Raw genomic sequence first — 16,790 nt, 5'->3', positions numbered from 1 at the left:
CTGCCCCCCCCAGCCCGCCCGGGGTGCAGAGCTTTTCCTCCCTCCCCTTTCTCCCTCCCTGCCTCGCCTCCTTCCCTGCCTCCCTTTTTCCTCCAGGCCCTTCTTCTCCAGCTGCGAGCCCGCAGAGCCCCCGCTCTGCCCGCCCCCGAGAACCCATCAGCGTAGGCGGCGGGCGGCGGGCGGCGCCCTGCTCCCAGGATCCGGGTCCTGGGTCCCTTCCGGGCGGGGGCGGCCGGGCCCGCGGGCTTCTCAGCGTCGCCTTTCTCTTCTTCTGTTCACGGTTAAGCCTGAACAGTGGGCAATTTCCTGGCCTTAGCTTCTTATCCCGCTCAATTCTTTTCCTCTCCACCTTTCTGGCATCCCCTTCCTGTCGCGTTATCCACTCACTTCTCCTTCATTTCTTCCTTTCTTCTTCTCCCATCCTCCCCTCACTGACCCCAGCACCTTCCATTCCCTTTCTCTGAGATTCCGGAATTCCCTTTGTCTCTGCTCGCCGCCTCCTGTCTCCCCCAAGGCCTGCGACCTGGCCCCTCTTCGTCCCGGCCGAAGCCTCAGGACGCTCCCTCTGAGTCTCGGGTCAGGGTCGGCAGGTGCCAGGGAGCGGCCCGTCCACCACCTTTCCTCGGCTGAGTCGCCATGGGCTCGGTGCGGGAGGGGCCTGGGGGTCCCAGAGCACCATCTTGGAGCCTGAGGCCCGGGCGTCCGCCCCCAACTCGTAATCGGTGCAGCCTGGACTTGGAGGCCGGGCGGGGTGTCAGCGCTGGGAGGATTAAGATGACTGATGCGAGGAAAGAGGGCAGAGTGTTTTTGTGTTTAAAGAGGGCAGGATTAGTAGAGAGAAAGTCCTGACCCGGGGTCAGCTGCAAGTCAAACCCTTTTACAATCAGCCAGCGGAACAAGCACGTCTCCGGGCCGAGCCGCAACAAGTGGGAGAAAGGAGGGGGAGGGGAGGCAGGGCGGCCTGGCTGCAGCGCGAGCGGAGGAGCAGGGGGCGACCGGGAGATGGGGAGATCCGCACCCTGGGGCCGGGGCGGTAGGGAGATGGGGAGACACACACCCCTGGGGAAGAGCAAACGGGAGGGCTGCGGGGAGAGGGACAGACCCGAACCCCCGCCCGAAACCGCACTGGAGGGGCCAGCGCGGAGGGGCGCCGGTGGCGCGAATAAGTGTGGTGCTGGCTTGGAACTTTACGGAGGTGGATTAGTTGTCCATTAGAATTTCTTCTTTTTAACTAAAATGACTATCTCCTATTTCCCAGGCTGTCTTCCGGCTGCTCCTCAGATGGGAGCCAGGGGAGAATGCTCGATGGGCTCTCTGCTCGAGAAGCTCTATCTTATAAAAGCAATCTCATTTCCATAAGAAACCAAAACTAAAAGACTAGGTCTTTAGTCGCTCAGACTTTCACCTTCTTACCAGGCTCTCCAGGAGTCGTTTCCTTACTTAGGTTTTTGCAAACCGTGTGTGTGTGTGTGTGTGTGTGTGTGTGTGTGTGTGTGTGTGGAGCAGTATGGGGGAGGGTGAAATATATTAAGGCTATTTGTCACTAGACCTTGTTCCCCGTTAGGGTGGAGGAATAAGGCAATAATTTGGGTTTTACACCATGGCATGGTTCATCAGAGAGTAGAATCTACAGGGCTCATCTGAAAAGCAATGAAAACTAGAGTTGGTGGTGAAAGATGGAGATGGGGGTTAGGGAAGAAGGAAAGCAGACACATTTGTCTTCCTTAGCAGTCAGGTTGGGAATTTGTGCTGAAATAACACCATCATCAAGAGTTTTAACAAATATGAAAAATAGAAAAAGAATCTAAACAAGTGATATATCCAAAGACAGAAAAAGCTCATCTATTTAGATAGTGAAAACAAACAAATAAAAAAACACAGGATTGCTATATTTTCCTCTAAATTGGCATTTCACTTAAAAATGAAAACAATGGGGTGGGGGAAGAGGAGAGAGGAGAGGAGAGGAGAGAGAGAGAGAGAACACAATTTTTAAAACAACAGGAAACAACTTCAATTGAACTGACACATACCCACAGCCTACCCCCTGGGTAGCATTGGTACACTAGGGTGGTAAATGGGGTCCAGATTCCAAAGCAAGTAACAGATTGCTACTTGATAAGTTGCTAAATGTAACCTATGGGGAAAATTTGTCTGTGGCAGAAACTCTGGACATTGTGAGTAATTCTGAATGCCCTACAGGCAGCTCGCAAGGATTTAATTGCCCCAGCCACTTCAGAACAACCATGTGGGTACATTAAAGATGTTGTTTGTGAAGAACAGCAGGTCATCACATGCAAAGCCTCGAAATAGTCAGCCAGTCAAATCAGTGGAAAAAATCAGCTTTTGTTAGATTTTGCAGTTTCAGGAATTAGGCATTCACTGCAGAGCTGCAGTTTTGAGAAATTGCAATGTCAGGCATGTTCCCAATGGGGAAATATTGTGAGAGTGTGGAGGAATGTAAGATTGGGTTTGACAATGGGGAAACTGACAAGAGTTATCACCCAGACATTGTTTTCTCTCTGAGCACCCCGGAAATGCTAAGAAGAGATGATATCTAGTGGCAGCAATAGCACTCTATGTTTGCCCTACACACTTCTAACATATGAAAACAAGAGTCTTAGACATCTAAAGGACTGACCCAGAATATCACATAATGTATACTGGAATCTGTAGGGCAAAGTGCCTTATAGGTATATAAAACCTGTAAACAGTCTAGTAGCAGTGTCAAGATCGATCCAGAGAAATTCAAAGCGGAGGCCAACTTATCTTTTTTATTTCTAGGCAACAGAATAGGTGATCTAGGCGAGCATGTTTTAACCTGGAAAAATATTTAGAAACCTCATACTTATAAGTAATCCAAACTATAGTAGTGGAAAAGTCAGACTTCGACAGTAAATTTAACAGGAACAGCCACCCAGATGGAGAAGCAGGACCTTCATTCTTGTGTTAGATTCTTGTAAAAATTGGCCATTTGCACTTCCACCTCAAAGAGAAATGACACACCTGCGCTCAAAGAAAAGGAAGAATCAATGTGAAAAGTTAGTCAATATGGTATCTACAGTATTCTAATCTATGTTGAATCGTAGTACAGCAACATATGAAAGAATATAAAAATCGGAGTAAGACAGAACTGCAGGTGAATCATCATGGCTTGTCACATATCAGATCTATGTCTGTGGTCAAATGTCCTTACCTCTAAGTTCTTTTTTTTTTCACATGCAAAATAAGAATAATAAAACGAGCTTCATAAGAATATAGTCAGTATGAACAATCTAAGGTGTATGCTGTGTCTAGCAAATAGTAGGCCCTCAAATAGTCATTTGATATATCAGCTTGTGCCAGCTTAGGCAGGGGTAAAGGGGTGAAAAATTGTGACCTTAAGTGCCAACTTGGTGTAGGTGGGAAACAATGGTAATTACATAAACCAATAGTCCCATGCATCCATATTAGTAACAATTTCTCTTTAGAGTTACCTGACAATCATCACATTCATTCATTCATCTGTTCAATAAGCATTTATTACAAGTATATTGTATGTCCTGGTTATTATATAATTACCAGATACTGAGAGGGCAAAGATCAACCTGAAGGGTCTCACTGCCCAGTGGGCAAGATTGTCACATAGGCAAGTGTGATATCTAGGGCTACAGCTGTGGGACGGAAGTACATGCTAGATGCTACGTTACCACTTGTGCCCAGTTGGAAGGAGTCAAGGAAGGCTTCTTAGAGAAAGTGAAAGCTAGGCTGGAAGCCCAGACATCCTAGTATTGCTCTAACACTCCCTACGGCCGGTCTTCCCATGAGGCTTGCACATTGTATTTCTTTATGTATCAATGAAGATTATAGTATAAATTTGAACAGAGTGCCTATGATAACTGTTTAGTTTTTCAATGAATGGCTGCTCCAGATTGGCTTTGAGCTGTCAAAGATTTAGACTTAGAGATTCACTAGGAGTGGTCTCTCACCTTCAAGGTGCATAGGACGCCAGGGGAGCTTGTTACAAATTTGAATCTCAGACCCAGTGCCCCTGACAGGCTGAGTCTGGGGTTCTAGTGGGAATCAGGAACTGTGCTTACTTAAGCACACTCCAGAAGATGCTGAGGCAGGTTCTGAATGACACTTGGAAAATCTATGTTAGGAGATAGGCCTGAATATTTTAATGGTAAATAGCTGTTAAGACCACATCCAGATCATTTAAATTGGAGTAGCAATTTATTATTCATAAAGTGTTCTCACTTATGTGATCAATAGATGATTTTAAAAAATTAAATTAGTGGGAGAGGAAAAAAATTTTTAAGCTGGATTATTAGAATCTTATTAATAGCACGGACTGACTGATTTACTGATTTTATTTTACATTTTCTGACTGGTTGTTCTGGCTGCCTGTGAATGCATTTTGCCTCTTCTGAAGTGCAATCAAGGTGAAACACGAGGGTCATAGGACACACACACATCTTTGCTTTGAAGAACGGACAATTAAAAGGACTAAACAAAGTCCTATGCTGTGCTTTATTCATTTCTAATTTTACCAAATTAATCTCTATATACATAGTGTAGGTTTGTATAGCCTTGTGAATGCAATATGGGCCAAAACATTCACGTCAATGAGTTGAGAATTATTTTAATGGCATTTGAAAAGTAAGAGAAGGGCATTTAACAGTGCACATAAGGTGGAATAAATTGATGGACTACAATTATAATCATAACACTGTATTATTGAGCTATCAAGTTTCTTGATATTGTCATCTATAAAATGGGAGTTATCTTATTGTAAACAAAACCTCTCTATGCATTAAGAACTTTAAATGTCTTTGAGAGGAAGAGTTTCTTTAAATAGAGGGGCTTCCATTTTAAACAGAATAAACTAATATGTATGAGCAATATTTTATCTAGCAAGCATGCAGTTCTGCATTGTAGATGTTACTCTTGCCGCCGATCATAATAAAGACAGCATTCACTATATTTATAGATAGAGATCTAGATTAAAGTATGGTCATAGAAGAAATTAGTATCCATTTGAGTAGCATATGAGAAGATACATTTTAAATAGGAGAGAAATGTTCTATATAAAGAATCAAAAACATGTTAGTAAAATAAGAATTCCGGTATGGCTTTCAGCTAATTTCAGATACAAGGCATCATTCAGGAAATCTGATAACGGATGCATTTTAACTAAAGCTTTTTGGAAAAAATGGCATTGTCTTTGTTGACTAAGTCATTCACAATTTTAATGGATAAGAATGTCAATCCAGATAATCAGGTACCCACGAACAGTGGGGAGAGCAGTTTCTTAAACTCTTGTTTTGATTATTACCACATATCACTAACACCATTGCTATTATTATTACATACATGTTCCTTGTGTACTGCTCACAATATCCAGAACTATAGACATTTGTCACCACAGGGTTTACATACAGAAAAGAAAATCCTGTACTCAAAAAGAAAGAAAATTACTCAAACAAAGTTGTGTATAGTAGAGTTAATGAAATGAAATAAAGAAAATCTAGGGTGACTCTTAAAGCAGTCTTGCTCATGGTTAAAACTATTGGGCAAAATATCTTTTTAGAAAGTTGGTAGAAATCCTGGTGCTGGGAGCATTTACAACCAAAATAAACCAAAGGCTAATGAACATATTTTAGCAATGCTTTGGCATTTAAGTTTACATGTTAGTATTTTACCATCTCTAATTCTCTCTGAGTTGCATGGATTTAAATTGGATTATGTTAATCTGAGTAAGATACTAATGTGAAACCTTTCTTGCTCACTTAAAAAATAAATAAATCATTTATATTACTTTTTCAAATTGAGACTACTACTAGAAATGTATTCTCAATTTTAAATACTGACTATAAAATTTGTATAACAAACTAAATTATCCACTTACTAAGGGAAATTACATAAAAGGCTTAAAATAATTAAACCATACTTTATTATCCAAAATGAATGAATATATAACCTGTAGTAACTATTTGCAGAAAACGAAAATTGTATATAGTCACAGCTCAAATTTAATCATGCATTTGCATTAAAAATAGATCATTTTAAATCAATCTATAAGCTACGAGTTCAATCTAAATTTGAACAGCTTAAGTTTTAACTGCATTTGAAGCAGTTATGATTGTATTAGGTTTGAGGAAAATGGAACATTTACAAAACATTTTAAGGTGAAGTCTTCACTTTAGGATTTAAAAAAAAAAAAAAAAACTTAAGAACCAAAAAACAGTCAGCCCTCCATCCTTCCGCTTGCAGTGCCTGCCGGCAGCCTTGACCACTCTCACCTTCACGTAGGTGAAGGCTTTTCTTTGCTAAAATATATTCTGAGGGAGCAGACGTGCCTTTGGGCAGAGACCACATGAAAACTAACACACTCGACCAAGCCTCATAAAGAACAGAAAGTGTGTCAGGCTTGCCTTTCATTTTCCTTCCTTCCTTCCTTCCTTCCTTCCTTCCTTCCTTCCTTCCTTCCTTCCTTCCTTCCTTCCTTCCTTCTTCCTTCCTTCCTTCCTTCCTTCCTTCCTTCCTTCCTTCCTTCCTTCCTTCCTTCCTTCCCCTCCCTCACTCTCTTTCTTTTTTTTTTAAATTTTGATTTCAAGCATCAGCTCAGTTTCAGGCACCTTATAGAGGGACAACAACTATTTACTGAATTGAATCAGTACACTGGTAGAAGCAAGGGCTTTAGCCTGCTGGTAAGGAGCTGATGATCAAGGAACCAGCACAGAGAAGGGCAGCCTGCTTCACCCCAGGAGGCCCTGCCTGCACTCCCGGGTGCAGGGACGGCCCCATCAACATCACCTAATGGCGCAAAGAAAAGAAGGCACCTCAGGGGCTTAGCACAGTACCTGGTACAGCACAGAACATTAGGAGCGGTAGTGCTTTTGTGGCTGTTTCCTTGTGGCTATTAAGGAGATATAGAAAGCGAAATCCAGTCCTGAGAGCAGGACACAGGACTGGTTTCTCTTGTGGCATAGTGTTTGAATATCAGAGGTCTATAGGAGTAAAGGGCTCACATGTTTATATTACATAAATACTAGACTGAGTGACTGTTGAAGCTAGGGAGCTTGTTTTTCAATTCCAAATTTCCTCCAAGACCTACTACATAATTTGGGACATAGTGGGGTGCAAAGAATGTTTATTAGTTTGTCAAGTGTAATGTTACAATCAGTGTGCTATATTGTGTTATATTGTATTATATTGTATTACATTGTATCATATTGTATTATATCAAGCTGTACTGTTTTATATTATTTCAAGGTAAGGTTTTTCTCTCAAGATCATATGGTAAAGGCACATCTTGTGTAGGTACCTAGAAAAGAGGAGGCAAAGCAGAGAAAAGGCAACCACCTCTTAGAAAATTAGAACTGTGAGGGGCAGCTATGATGAGCTGTATGTTGGGAATTTACCTCTTCTGGCTTTATATATAGAACTATCAAGGGAACTTCTGGGAAATAAATCTTAAGGCAGTGACCTTGATGTGGAATTACCTTTGCAGCTGGTCCTAGGTAGATTTGTCTCCAGATACCTGCCTTCTTATTATTCTTTGTAATACTCTTTATCGTGGCATGAATTTGACTGTGTAACTTGCTTATGTGTTTAAAATGTATGACACTGAAAATTTATTTCTTATAATTAGAACGATGTGCAAAGTACTATGCAAAGGAAAGCAAATGGGCACCTACGTTGAATGGCAGGACAGTACCAGATGAACTGTTCCAATTTTGTTCCCTACTCCCATGGTTTCCCTAACTATGAGCTGAGGTACTTTGGGAGCCCCACAGAACTCAGGGATAGCTCAGGATATTTTTAAATTTTGAGGGAAACACAGCAATGATGGACATTTGGTCAGATGCCATGTGAGCTATACCTTAAGGTTGTTCACAGTCTCAATATCTGCTTATAGCTAAATTCCCTTTGATGATATCATATCTTTGTAAAACTGTGTTTTTGGTAGTTGTTGTGACAAAAGCAATTTCTATGGGGAAAGTGATGTGGACCAGGAAATGAGGTGTTGGAGTCCAACCTGATTTCAAGGTTGGAGAAGCTATGCAGTGCTCAACTGGTACACACAAACCATTAATTAGTAATTTTGGTTAGTCAGGAAATAAAATGAAAGAATTATTTTTTTCATTCAATTTATGTAATTTTTTTAAATGGCTGCTTAGCTATTAGGACATAAATATTTATTAAGTTGTTTAGACTTAACTACTTAACAAACAGAACTGTTAGATATTTCTTTTGACCTGGAGCACTATAAAAAATTACTGGGATGCTAAAGATATATTATAGTAAAATGAATATGATTAAAATTGATTTTTAATTTCTAGCTTATTTGTTGATTTAAATGATCTGTTTTTACTTATGTCAATACAATGACATCATTTAATTTGAGCTGCAGCTTTAAATATGATCTTATTTTTCTGCAAATAGTTACTACCAGTGATGTATTCATTTTGGATGATAAAGTACTGGTTTGATTATTTTAAGAGTTTTATATAATTTCTCTTAGTAAGTGGATAATGTAGCTTATTATCCAAATTTCACATTTCTAAAACTGAGAATACATTTCTAGTAGTATTCTTATTTTAAAAGGCTAATATAAGTGTTTTTTTTAATGAGAAGAAAGTTTTTACATTAATATCTTACTGAGATTAACATAATCAAACTTAAATCCATGCAACTCAAAGAGAATTAAAGATAGTTAAATACTAACATGTAAATTTACATGCCAAGGCATTGCCAAAATATGTTCATTAGCTTTTTTGTCTATTTTGGTAGTAAATGCTCCCAGCCGCAGGGTTTTTACCAACTTTCTAAAAAGATGCTTTGCTTATAGTTTTGTCCATGAGCAAGACTGCTTTAAGAGTCACCCTAGACTTTACTTTTCTATTTCATTTCATTAACTCTACTATAAACAACTCTGTTCCAGTAATTCTTTCTTTCTTTTTGAGTACAGGATTTGGTCACTCTGTGGTGACCAAATGTCTATAGTTCTGGATGTTATGGTCAATATACAAAGTGTATGTATGTGATGATAATAATAATAGCAGCATTAGTATTAATAATGTTATATTAATAAAAGTGGCCAGTCAATTCAGTATGTGAAGGTGGCAGTTCAAAAGGTAGAGGAGGTCAGTACAAGCTATTGCTTTATTCTGAATCTGAAATATTTAATTAACATTTTTATTTTTCAAATTATTTTTATCTTACAGGATTATCAAATGTCTACAAGTAGGAGAAAATGCCCCTTTGAAAGAGATAACTCAATTATGCATAGTAAATTATTTTCTTCAAAAGCTTTTCATTATTTTAAAGTTTATTTCATTTTTTTTCTTTCTTTTCTTTTTCTTCTTCTTCTTTTTTTTTTTTTTCTGAGTCAAGTTGAGGAAGGCCAAGGAAAATTCAGGACAGCAATGAGAACAAGAATAAGCAGGAATAAGAAGGCTGTCTACACGTTGACCAGCAGTTTGTTGAGCCTTAGTTTGATCACAAAATAAAAGACCTCAAACTTCACTGCCTGTTTTCACCCAGTTCAGGGAAATAGATGAGATCGGTTTGATGCTCACTATAAAAATATTCTTAAATAACCTCTTACCCATTAAAGCCAGGACTCTATTATAAACATATAATGGCATTTGAACTAGATGTGATTGAAATATTTTGGTTGGATGTGTTCATTACAATAACTAGAACATAAGAACAATTAGAGAACATAATTCAGGCCAAGAAATAACATGGAACGTTAAGGAAATGATTAGGAATGAGGGGTTACCCAGAAGCTAGAAGTGAATCCAAAGCAGAAGGGATCAGAGATGGGTCACATTGGAAGGACAAAAATATTAGAAAGACAAAGAGTTTGTCATGAAGGTCACCTTGCCTCAGAGAGGCATTGTGTATTATGTATTATTGCAAAGTAGAGGGCCTGGGTCAAAGCTTGGGAACAAACATTAACCATCACAGCCTCTGCCTATGGTTGTATAGGATTCTTTTAAGTAAAGAGACTTTTTAACCTGACTGTGTATTCTAAATAGTCCCTTACTGTCATAGTTTTCTGGGGCTGCCATAACCAAGTGCCACAGACTGGATGGCTTAAAACAAGAGAAATTTATTGTCTCACAGTTCTGGATCCCAGAAGTCTGAGATCGAGTTGTTGGTAGGGCTGGCTCCTTCTGAGACTGTGAGGGAAAATCTGTCCCAAGTCTCTCCCTTGGGTTTTGGTAGTTTGCAAGCAATCCTTGACATTTCTTGACTTGTAGAAGTATCACCCAATCTCTGCCTTCATCTTCACGTGGCATCTCCCTGTGTATGACTGTGTCCAAATTTCTCCTTTTTATATGGACATATCATATTGCAGTAGGATCCACTCTACTGTCCTCATCTTAACTTGATTATCTATCTTCAAAGACCCTATTTCCAAATAAGGTCACATAAGGGGATTAGGACCTCAACATCTTAGGGACACTATTCAAGCCATACATCACTTGTTCGATTATGACACTGATACATTTTCTTGCCTAGTAAACACTACACGTTCTGAGGGCCATACTAGGAAATTGAATAGTCTTTTGTGGGCTTTCAAATATTTTATGTGCGATTATACCCTAAACTAATTTGTAAACAGGACCTTTTAATAAAAGCAGTCAGGATCCTCAGACTGGCTTGGAGTCTACTTTGGATTAACCATTTATAGAACAGCACAGTAGAAGCTGCAGGACAACAGAGGGGACTCACTGTAACCACATTGAAGCAGCACATAGTGGGAACACAGACTCATGAATTTTACGTTGACCATCTTGCTTCAGTCATAGGAGAAAGAAAACTGAGCAACTCCTGGGTACCACACTAGGCCTTAATTTAATTTATCTTGCTATTTAAATATATCCTTGTAATTCTTCTTCATCTTTTTAGGAAGAATGCAACATATAAAGAGGTTGATCACTATTACAGATTGTATATATATATACACACACACACACACATATATATATATAAAATCTCATTTAATTCTTCACTATACTTCCAGATTATAACTATAATTATTTTCCCTTTTTTCTAGATGAAGAAACCGAGAGGTTAAGTAATCTGCCAAGGGGTAGATCATTTATAATTGAAAAATGTAGGATTAATATTTAGCACTGACAGATTCTAGTATTTGTAATTAATGTAATACATATGAACATTTTAATAGACTTTAATTTATAGAGCAGTTTTAGGTTTATAGCAATATTGAGTGGAAAGTACAGAGATGTCCCATATACTTCCTGCCCCCAGTCCTCCCCCCATAGCCTCACCCACTATCAATATCCCCTCCAGAGTGGGACATTTGTAACAATTCATGAACATGCATTGACACATTATTTTAACCCAGAGTCCATAGTTTACATCAGGATTCACTCTTATCATTGTACATTTTTGGGGTTTGAACAAATGCATAATGACATATATTCACCATTATATAATGTCATACAGTAATTTCACTGCCCGCAAATCTCCTGTGATCCACCTATTTATCCTCCTTCTCCTCTAGCCCCTGGAAACCATTGATGTGTTTACTGTCTCTGTAATTGTGTTGAATATTTTCTTAAGATGGACAGTATTTAAGTCTTATAAAAAAAATGTTCACCCCTTGTTTCACCCATCCTCACCTCTCCATTCCGCTCCCTATCAGCAACTTCTTATAAGTCCTTTGGCTATTTCTCCATTATTTATTTCCACATTTCAGAATTAAAAGTTTATATTGCTTATTCTTGATTTATTAATTTTGTACATTTACACTTTATTCATCAGAGACCATAAAGCTTTCATGTTCTTTCACATTCTTCTCAAGTCTCTTTTTCCCAAAGAAGGTACATCATTGTTCTTTGTTAAATTAATATTCAGTGTACACCTTAGTATGAACATGGAAGTACTGTTTGTAGCTAAGCCCAGTGGTAGACTATGATTATATATCCTTTCTTGCAAAACTTTGTTTTCCCTAAAGTTATTAATGGTCTTGTTTTGCGAGGGTTATTGTTCATTTACTTAATTTTCTCTGTTCTTATTACAAATACTTTCCATAGTCTACATTGGTATTGTGAACACTTTTGATACTATTTTCTGCAAGATTAAACACATCAGGAATTTGTGTTCAATATCTTTTTGGAAACATTCCTACTGGAGCTCTCCGTCTATGTGTTCAAAACTGAATTGGCTGCTCTGAAGATTTGCCACATAGTTGTCATCATCACTCTTCACTTTGCCTTTCTTCCATGTGAATCTCCCATTTTCTGGGTCCCTTGTTTTGGTAAGTTATATCTTCTAGTAAGCTAAACAACACTAGTGTGCTAGTTTAGCTAGGTATAAGATTCTAGGTAAAAAATAATCTTCCTTTGAGATTTTTGTCTTCTAACTTACTATGTTGTTTTTGAGTAATCAATACTCTTTTTTAAAATATAGTTTACTTAGGGGTAGTTGGTAGGCAATAAACTATGCATATATAAAGTGTACAATTTGATTCATTTTGAGAAATATATACAGCCATGAAAACATCACCATGATTTAGATAATGAACATATTCATCACCTCCTTCCTGCCCTCTCTGCTCACAGGAATGCTAATCTGCTTTTTGTAACTATAGTTTTGTTTGCATTTTTTAGAATTTTATATAACTGGAAATATATATATTATGTACTTTCTAATTTAGCTGCTTTCACTTAGCATAATTATTTTTGAGATTCATTCATATTGTAGCATTTACCAATAAGTAATTCCTTTTATTTCTGAGTAGATGCCACAGTATGAATGTGCTATATTTTGTTTATTCACCTCTTGATGGACATTTGTTTCTAGTTTTTGGCTGCCAAAAATTTTTGTACAAATCTTTGTATGGACATATGTTTTCATTTATCTTGGGTATATACTTAAGAGTGGAAAATCTGTGTCATATGGTTTAAATCGTTAAGAAATTGCAAAACTTTTTCAATGTGTATGTACTATATTACATTCTACCAGCAGTGGATGGTTGTTCCAATTACTCCACATCCACATCAACACTTGCTTTTTAAATTTAGCCACACTACTGGGTATGTAGTAGTATCTCATTGTAGTTTTAATTTGTGTTTTTTTTTCCTAATGATGGATCACATTGAGCATCTTTTCATGTGCTTATTAGACATTCACTTATATATCTTCTTTGGAGAAATGTCCATTCAAGCATTTTGCCCATTTTTATTATTTTTTGTATTGTTGAGTTTTGAGAGTTATTAATATATTCTGGATATAAATCAGAAAGCTGTTTTGTGAAAATTTTCAATCTGTAACTTGCCTTTTCATCTTCTTAACAATGTCATGAAAGAAAAAAGTTTTAAATTTTGTTGAAGTCTGATTTATTGATTTTGTTTTCCTTTTATGGTTCATATATTTTGTGTTTTATTCTAGGAATCTTTGCCAATCTCAAGGTCATTAAGATTTTGTCCTATGATTTCTTCTAGAAATGTGATGTCCAGCGTTAAAGCTGCTATAGCTATTTAAATTTAACATCAAATTAAGTAAAATTAAATTTTAAAAATTTGTTCCTCATTCATACTAGCCACTTTTCAAGTAATCAATTGTCGTATGTGGCTAGTGGCTATTATCTTGAGCAGTACAAAGAATATTTCCATTATCACAGAATGTTCTATTGAACAATAATCTAACATTCTAGTTTGAGTTCTCACATTTAGGTCTATGATGCATTTGGAATTAACTTTTGTATGTGGTTTGAGGTAAGTGTTAATATTTTTTGCATATGGATACTCGATTATTATTATTTTTGTAAAGATTATTCTTTCCCCATTAAATTGCTCTGGCAGCTTTGTAAAAAATCAGGTAACCATACATGTGTGGGTCGACTTGCGGACTTGTTATTCTGCTACATTGATCTATTGGTCTATCTTCATGTCAATATCATGCATTTTTACAATAACTCTTGAAAACAGGTAGTGTAAATCCTCCAATTTTTTTTCATTTTTTTCAAAATTGTTTTAGCTCTTCAATGCTCTTTTCATTTCCATATAAATTTTAGAATAAGCTTGTAAATTTCTACCAAAGTACATTAAATAAAATCCATTTTTCTGAGCTTTTAAGGAGATACTTAATTATAATATATATTAGAGGTTGGAATTTAGGCATAGAGAAGAGTTTTGGATTTACTGATTTCCTGCTTTTTCTCATCTTTATCCCTGAATTCACAATTTTAAATATCTGTGAGTGCTCATTTGAAAAGTTCCTTGTTGGTTAGGTTCTTATTTCAAAAGATGAAATGTCCCAGTGCCAGCTGTAATTGGTTTTAATTTGCTGTTATGGTTTAAAGTCACCTACTACTCCACCATTTCCCTTTTCAATTTGAAAAGGCTTTATTTTTTTGACATAGGGAAAAGAAAGTGAATGTAACTTCCATAGAGATGAAGGGAGCATTCACACACCACAGCAGACTGAGAAGGAGGAAACTGTAAATAAATCAATCTCGAAATAGAAGTATTTCTGCAAAGAATATTTATTTGAGTTCTTAGAAAACCACCACCAACAATGACAACAGGTCAGCTACCAGGTGAAATTAAGGTAAACAGGGAGACCATACCTCCCCCAAAATGTCATTCCCCAGAGAGAATTATATGATCTGAGAGCTGTTACATAAGAGACACTAGGGTAATTATTCCATAAACATGAACTTTGATCTAGCGACTAGTTAGAGATATTCAAAGAGTTGCCATGGAAAGACTATTTCACAAAATTACTAAGTGAATCATGGGCCCCTCCCAAAATGTTGAGAAATAGAAAATGCACACAGGTTTTGTAAATATATTAATTTATTGATCTCTTTTCTATCACAGAGGAAGTAGGCTGTAACTAGAACAAAAGTCCCCCTAAAATCGATTCTAATTGAACTATCATGGCAAAAAAAAAGTGATATACATTCTTTGAACATAAAATGGGAATGAGTTCAGAAAACTACAAATCAAATAAATACTCATAAAAACATTTTATGGCAGGCTATTTTATAAGGTTCAGAATTTGGATGAAGAATAAAGAAAAGATTTTGTCTTCTCAAAAATACAAACATACAAGTACATTTAAATATAACTCCTCTTTACTAGTATATGATATATGCAAAAAGGTAAAATGTAATTATGGCTGATATTGGTACTATTTTGATAATTCTTATATAATCTGAACATGATACAGCAAATACAGGGCACAGATATCATACTTCCTGATGCATCTTTTACCAATACATCAAAAATACGAAGCACAACACAAAAAGAACTTGGTTTGGCTTTTTAAAACAAGATAAAGAATTTATTTAAGTAAATGAACAAAAATTTATATTAAATATACAAAAATAAAATCTTTCTAAAATCATACTAGATAGGCATAATCCCCTGTGAAGAGATTCTTAGTTCAAAGTACAAGAAACTTAGTAGTTTAACGAGAAATTAGCTAGCCGAAAACAGTAGCTCTCTCATGGGTAAGAGTTAGTTTTCTAATTGAGTGCTGAGGAAGTAGATTAAACAAAGTTTCTGAAATAAAATACTCTTCTTTGGATTCCTTCTTGAATACCTCCAAATCTGATTTTCATAAAATAAACCCTGTAAGCCAAATCTGTATTCATCCTATACTATGTGAGGGAATTTTCAATCATCTCCAAAGGAGAACACATGTTTACAGAGTCTGTGAGTAAAATTCTTATTACAAATTATTTATAAGGGAAAAAAAGGACAAATGATCCAGAACTCTAATAACAAGTTTATTTGTGAAATGTATTCTGCTAATATAAAAGGGGAAAATACTCAATTGGGATCAAGTATCTTTGTTCTTATATCATTAATTTATTAGTGTTTGTGGAGCAGTGTTTTCAGAGATGGTGTCCATAAGACATCTATCATCTAGATTCAGCAACTTCACAAATAAATGGCACCTAGTGTATGCAAGGTTCTAACATACAAAACATGACATTTTGAATCGTCTCAAATATGTAGTTTGCTTTCAATAGAATAAAGTAAAAATGGAAAAATATTTTCTACATTTAAGAAGAGCATGGCTGGTGGATACTAACAGAAGTTACAAAAGAAAAATTAAATGTATCCACATCATGCATGTAAAATTATACTGACCGAAGTACAAATATTTGGTTTGGATATTAGTATATTTTTCTAGCATTTCTTAAAGGATAGCTATATACCAGAAATACCTGGGATGCTTCTTAGAAATATAGATTCCTAAGTCCCATTGAAGAATAGACACCCAGATTAGATATATCTTAATCTGAAGGTGGATTGTCTCAGAAATCTTCATTTATAACAAACTCTCCAACTAAGTGTTTTGCCCATGAAATGTTGAGAACCACTTTGTTCAGACAGACTGTCACTTTTTTCTTAACATATTGACCAATAAAATGAGAAAAAAAATCTCCTTGAATTTCTCCAGGGCAAAAGCTACTCTTTATGGAGTCATTGAATTATTCTAACCTTTGGAAGTTAATTTTTTTAACATGCAAAAATTTAGATTTTAACAATATTGAATTTAAGGGCATAAAGTCAATTTGTGGCCTTAGAACCATGCTATGATTACTTGAAATTTGACTACTGTGATGGAAGAACAGTCTTTACTGTCAGGCTAGAGTAGCCCATTCTTAAGGCATGTCCCTTTATCAGTTGAGTGCTTGGTGTGTTCAATGAGGTCTCACCATACTGGTTTATTAGTACTTCACTTTTCCCCAGCCTTGTTTAAGTTCTGGGATTTCTACTCAAGGTTTTCACTTCTCCTTGATAGTTGAT

This window comes from Pteropus alecto, unplaced genomic scaffold, assembly GCF_000325575.1.
Source record: "Pteropus alecto unplaced genomic scaffold, ASM32557v1 scaffold13, whole genome shotgun sequence".
Classification (NCBI taxonomy): Eukaryota; Metazoa; Chordata; class Mammalia; order Chiroptera; family Pteropodidae; genus Pteropus; species Pteropus alecto.
This window is presented reverse-complemented; position numbering follows the sequence as displayed.